The sequence below is a fragment of the Podarcis erhardii genome, assembly GCF_964252035.2.
Source record: "Podarcis erhardii genome assembly, chromosome: Z".
NCBI classification, from domain to species: domain Eukaryota; kingdom Metazoa; phylum Chordata; class Lepidosauria; order Squamata; family Lacertidae; genus Podarcis; species Podarcis erhardii.
The window spans coordinates 41277819-41284046 of record NC_138504.1 but is presented as its reverse complement, the minus strand read 5'-3'; positions in this window follow the sequence as shown (position 1 = coordinate 41284046).

The following is a 6228-nucleotide window of genomic DNA, read 5'->3' as shown; positions in this document are numbered from 1 at the left end:
TAGTGCCACTGTATTCTGCTCTGGTCAGACCTCACCTGGAGTACTGTGTCCAGTTCTGGGCACCACAGTTCAAGAAGGACACTGACAAAGTGGAACGGGTCCAGAGGATGGCAACCAAAATGGTCAAAGGCCTGGAAACGATGCCTTATGAGGAACGGCTAAGGGAGCTGGGCATGTTTAGCCTGGAGAAGAGGAGGTTAAGGGGTGATATGATAGCCATGTTCAAATATATAAAAGGATGTCACATAGAGGAGGGAGAAAGGTTGTTTTCTGCTGCTCCAGAGAAGCGGACATGGAGCAATGGTTCCAAACTACAAGAAAGAAGATTCCACCTAAACATTAGGAAGAACTTCCTGACAGTAAGAGCTGTTCGACAGTGGAATTTGCTGCCAAGGAGTGTGGTGGAGTCTCCTTCTTTGGAGGTCTTTAAGCCGAGGCTTGACAACCATATGTCAGGAGTGCTCTGATGGTGTTTCCTGCTTGGCAGGGGGTTGGACTCGATGGCCCTTGTGGTCTCTTCCAACTCTATGATTCTATGATTCTATAATATCAGCAGCTATCTGCTCTGGGTTGCTGCCTCACTTCCAGGCTCAATTCATCAGGGTGCTAGTTTCCACTGTTAACTCCAAGTCTAACCACTGCACCTACTCTCCCTTGCTTGAACATTTGGGCTATCACACGTGGTAGACCTGCAGAAAGCCCAAGTCCTATGGGACACAATATAAAATGAAATTTATTCCCTTCAAAAAATTTCATTTTTCATCTTAATCTTAGTTAAATTATTAAAAAAAAAAAAAAAGTGACTGAGAACTTTCATAGAAAGGGCACCAGGTGCAGCTTAACATTTAACTTGCACACCCAGCAATGCTACAAGGAGCTGCTCTGGGTAAAGGGACTCATCCTTCTCTAGTCTCCTCTTCCTGCATCAGAGCGGGGGCGGGGGGGGGGAAGTCCTCAGGTCTTCCAAGGTCCTCTACAGTGGAGCCCTCAGGGTCAGATGACAGCAGTACCATATACTACCCAGGCTGGGTGGGGGTGGGCACTGATTCTATAGGTTCATCTGTAGCAGGAGCTCGGGATCTGGCTCTGCATACCTTTCCCCTTCAGAGTCACAGGTCATAGAATCAGAAATGTAGAGTTGGAAGGGACCCTGAGGGTCATCTAGTCTGACCCCATGCAATGCAGGAATCTCAGCTAAAGCATCCATGACAGGCGGCCATCGAACCTCTGCTTAGACACCTCCAAGAAAGGAGAGTCCACAACCTGCCGAGGTAGTCCATTCCTTATCGCCAGAAACTTGTTCCTGATATTTAGTTGGAATCTCCTTCCTTGTAACTTGACGCCATTGGTTTGAGTCTTACCCTCCAAAGCAGGAGAAAACAAGCTTGCTCCGTCTTCCATGTGAAAGCCTTGAGACATTGAAAGACAGCTATCACTTCTCCTCTTAGTCTCCTCATTTCCAGGAAAAGCATACCCAGATCTTTAAACTGTTCCTCCTCATAAGGCTTGGTTTCCAGTCCTTTCCTCCATCACCTGATGAAGAGGAGTCCAGCTCCTGGTCCCTGACACCTTCCATGTCCACAAGCAGTTCCCAGAGTAGGTGGTGCTGCCCCTGGGGGCCAGTGGGAATACCCAGGAGGGTGCTAAGAGGCAAGGGGGAAGCTGTAGGACTCTGGAGATGAAAATGACTATCTTACTTTGAAAAGTGGGTGTCACTGCATCAATTCCATCAGTCTTGGTGAATTACAGTGGTACCTCGGGTTACATACGCCTCAGGTTACATATGCTTCAGGTTACAGACTCTGCTAACCCAGAAATAGTGCTTCGGGTTAAGAACTTTGCTTCAGGATGAGAACAGAAATCGTGCTCCGGCAGCACGGCAGCAGCAGGAGGCCCTATTAGCTAAAGTGGTGCTTCAGGTTAAGAACAGCTTCAGGTTAAGTACGGACCTCCAGAATGAATTAAGTACTTAACCTGAAGTACCACTGTAATTAATGACTGCTCCCCGCATAAAACGGGGGGCGCCCTTTGCGTGAACGCGCACAGCCCCTGGATTTGGAGCGGCCCCAACAGCATAGGCTTGGCTTTGCCTTCCCTCAGGTGGGATACCTGGAGGTCTCCGCCTACCCCAGTCAGTTGTCCAATCCCACCTGGGGAAGCGTTGCCAAGGAGACCAGGCCAGGTAGGGGGGGATTACCTGCCCACACAATAGAGAGAGGATCTTACCTGGGAATCCTCACTTGGCTCCAGAGCTTCTCCCACCCTACCCACCCTCAGTTAATGTCTTATTTTGCAGGTTAACTTTCCTTCACAGGTTTTGCAGGTTAACTTTTCTTCATAGGTATGCGGGCGCTGCTACTTTAAGGTCGCTGTTAAAGGGCCGGAAAGGAATTTCCCTGCATTGGCAGGTTTCGCCTTTCCCGTAGCAAAACGTCACAACTTTGGCGGTATCAGGCCTTGGGCGGAATCCTTTAGTCTATCTTCCTCTTTACAGCAGTGATACCAGGGTACCTCATTAAAGGGGTTTCTGAAGGGAGGCTTTGGCCGTACGCCGAAAGGTCGTCATTGCTCTCCCCTGCGGTGGCGGCGTAACGGGGGCGGCTATCTCTGCTTGAACATATGTTATCCAGAGCCGGCCCATCCCCCCCACACACACTGGATAACCCTGATGCTCCCTAGGTCCCCGGCTGGGGACTGGAGAGGCCCAATGCCTGAGCCAAGGTCTACCCACATTTGAAATTTAATAAAGTTGTGGCCAATTTAATCCCATAGCATGTTGTCTTGAGTCGTTATTCCACATGACGGGGGGGACCGCTCGGGATCTGGGGACTCCGCCTGTCCACGCAAACTAGTTTTAATTGGATTTTGAATAAATGTGCTTTGTGTTTTGAATTTTATTGTGTTATCATCTTTCTTAATGGGTTGTGCAAATGGCAATTCTGAATAATGTTTTTTATAGGATATGGGTGGGAGTCACATGGGGTTAGTTTATGGAAGCTGGGGGGCAGTAGCCTGAAAACATTTGGGAACCACTGCTCTACACCCAAACCAGTAGGTACAGACAGATCCTCCCCAACTCCTCTCCAGGTGCCACCTGACTCTGCTCCTGCATACTGAGCACCATCCCTTGACCTGTCAGACTCTATCCTGAATCTCAGCATGTGAACCCCATGTCAACCCAAACCATTGTCCACCCACAGCCCAGCTGAGAAAACCAAGCTCTCCCAGATGAGTCCATCATCCAAGTAGGTCAATGGAAGCAAGAGCTTTAGATGTGAAAAGTGTGTGTTTGGAATGTGCCACCGTCCAATGCATTCCAGATGGGCCCAGCAGAAGCACTGTGAAAACAGCATTCTGCCAGTCACAACTTCCTCTTTCAGAGCCTATTAAAGACCACAAAGGCGCAATGAGCCCAATGAATGATGGTTCGGATTAGATCCTAGGTCATTAAATGGAGATATTCCACTTGCAGCTGCCAACCAGGCCCTGCTTAAAGGAGATCATTTCGACATGCCCCTTTGAGTGTTTATTTAACACAAATGCAATCCACCACCCCCACCCCCCCAGTTTGGTTCTGTTTCCTTGGAAGGGAACTTTCTGTGCATGCTTTTCGGCAGTTGCACAATACAGGCACATAGGAAATGCAATAGATGGATGGGGAGCAAGCCTTGGCCTGGTAGACTCACTGTGGGCTAATCCAGTATGGCAAATGGGACATTGCCTCACGAACCTCAGTTTGCACTCTGCAAGCCCCCACCAACTTGCAAACCAGTCCAGGGATTGGTCTTGCCTGTCAGCTTCCTCTAAATTGGTCCCAGTATTGCCCTCAGCCATCACTGCAGATGGTGACAGCAGTCACGAAATTAAAAGACGCCTGCTCCTTGGGAGAAAGGCGATGGCAAACCTAGACAGCATTTTAAAAAGCAGAGACATCACCTTACCAACAAAGGTCCGTATAGTTAAAGCCATGGTTTTCCCAGTAGTGATGTATGGAAATGAGAGCTGGACCATAAAGAAGGCTGATAGCCGAAGAATTGATGCTTTTGAATTATGGTGCTGGAGGAGATTCTTGAGAGTCCCATGGACTGCAAGAAGATAAAACGTATCTATTCTTAAGGAAATCAGCCCTGAGTGCTCACTGGAAGGACAGATTGTGAAGCTGAGGCTCCAATACTTTGGCCACCTCGTGAGAAGAGAAGACTCCATGGAAAAGACCCTGATGTTGGGCAAGATTGAGGGCACAAGAAGAAGGGAATGACAGAGGATGAGATGGTTGGACAGCGTTCTCGAAGCTACAAACATGAGTCTGACCAAACTGCGGGAGGCAGTGGAAGACAGGAGTGCCTGGCATGCTCTAGTCCATGGGGTCACGAAGAGTCGGACACGACTAAACAACAACAACAACAACAACATTGCCCTTGTAGAACTCAACAGGGAAGATGATGGGGACAGATCTAGAATGAGTAGGTTCTACCTGCCATTGGTTTCGGTGCCACCTGCTGTTGGGCTCCTTGGCTTCTGCCCTACAAGTTTCAGTGAGCACCAGCTGCTACTGCAGCTATTTACAGATGAACATTGGTCAGGATGTGGGTGGCGCTGTGGTCTAAACCACAGAGCCTAGGGCTTGCCAATCAGAAGGTCGGCGGTTTGAATCCCCTCAGCGGGGTGAGCTCCCGTTGCTCGGTCCCTGCTCCTGCCAACCTAGCAGTTTGAACATGTCAAAGTGAAAGTAGATAAATAGCTACCATTCTGGCAGAAAGGAAAACGGCATTTCAGTGCACTGCTCTGGTTCGCCGGAAGCAGCTTAGTCATGCTGGCCACATGACCCGGAAGCTGTCTGCGGACAAATGCCAGCTCGCTCAGCCAGTAAAGCAAAATGAGCGCCGCAACCCAGAGTTGTCCACGACTGGACTTAACAGTCAGGGGTCCCTTTACCTTTTATTGGTCAGGAGCAGATTCAGACATGCTGAGGACCCAAGCTGCACCAGGCTGAAGGAGCCCCATAGCCTGAACCTGCCACTGGTGCTGTTTGACAGCTTATGGACCCCCAGCCTAATGCAATTTTGATATTTCTGCACAGATATGACCAATAATTGTGTAGCCATTAGGAGTTCTTTTTGTCATACCAAAATGATAATGCCTGTTTCAGAGTCTGTTTCCCCACCTTTCCATTATTTTTTGTAACTAGTGTTATAGAACTAAAAATTAAGGATGCTATTTACTTATTTTTTTAATCTAGAGGACCCTTGCAATCCAAGGCCCTAAAATATAGCTTACCTTGCTTGTGCATAAACCTGTCACTGCCAATTATCATGTTCTGGCACTTTCCCTGGGAGCTAGCAAGCTACATACAAGGTCACCTTACTTGTGAGGAGAGCAAATGGCAGAGAGTTGGGGATCCTCAAGATGACTTTGCACAAAGCTAACAAGGTGATTTGTTCAAGGCCCCATTTGCACAGTACATTTAAAACAGTATTATATCACTTTAAACAGACATTGCTTCCTCCAAAGAATATTGGGAAATGTAGTTTATTCAGGGTGCCAAGAGTTGATAAGAGACCACAATTTGCCTCACAGAGATACAATTCCCAGAGTTCCCTGGGAAGAAAGTTCGACTACGGAATTCAGTTCCACAAGAGGCAGTGAAGATCACTGTCCTGGGTGGTTTTAAAAGCAGATTATACAAGTTTATGGGGGATTAGGTTATTAGTAAAGGGACTCGGGTGGCGCTGTGGGTTGAACCACAGAGCCTAGGACTTGCCGATCAGATGGTCGGCAGTTTGAATCAACGCAACAGGGTGAGCTCCCGTTGCTTGGTCCCTGCTCCTGCCAGCCTAGCAGTTCGAAAGCACATCAAAGTGCAAGTAGATAAATAGGTACCGCTCTGGCGGGAAGGTAAACAGCGTTTCTGTGCGCTGCTCTGGTTCGCCAGAAGTGGCTTAGTCAACCTGGCCACATGACCCGGAAGCTGTATGCCAGCTCCCTCGGTCAATAAAGTGAGATGAGCGCCGCAACCCCAGAGTCGGTCACGACTGGACCTAATGGTCAGGGGTCCCTTTACCTTTACCTAGGTTATTAGTGGCTACCAGCCACAAAGTCTATGTTCTACCTCCAGTTTCAGAGGCAACTGCTGGAAATTACAAATGGGAAGAGTTGCTTTTCACTCAGGATCAGCTCTCAGGCTTCTGATTGGGACACCTGTGTCCCAATCAGAAGAAGATGCTGGAC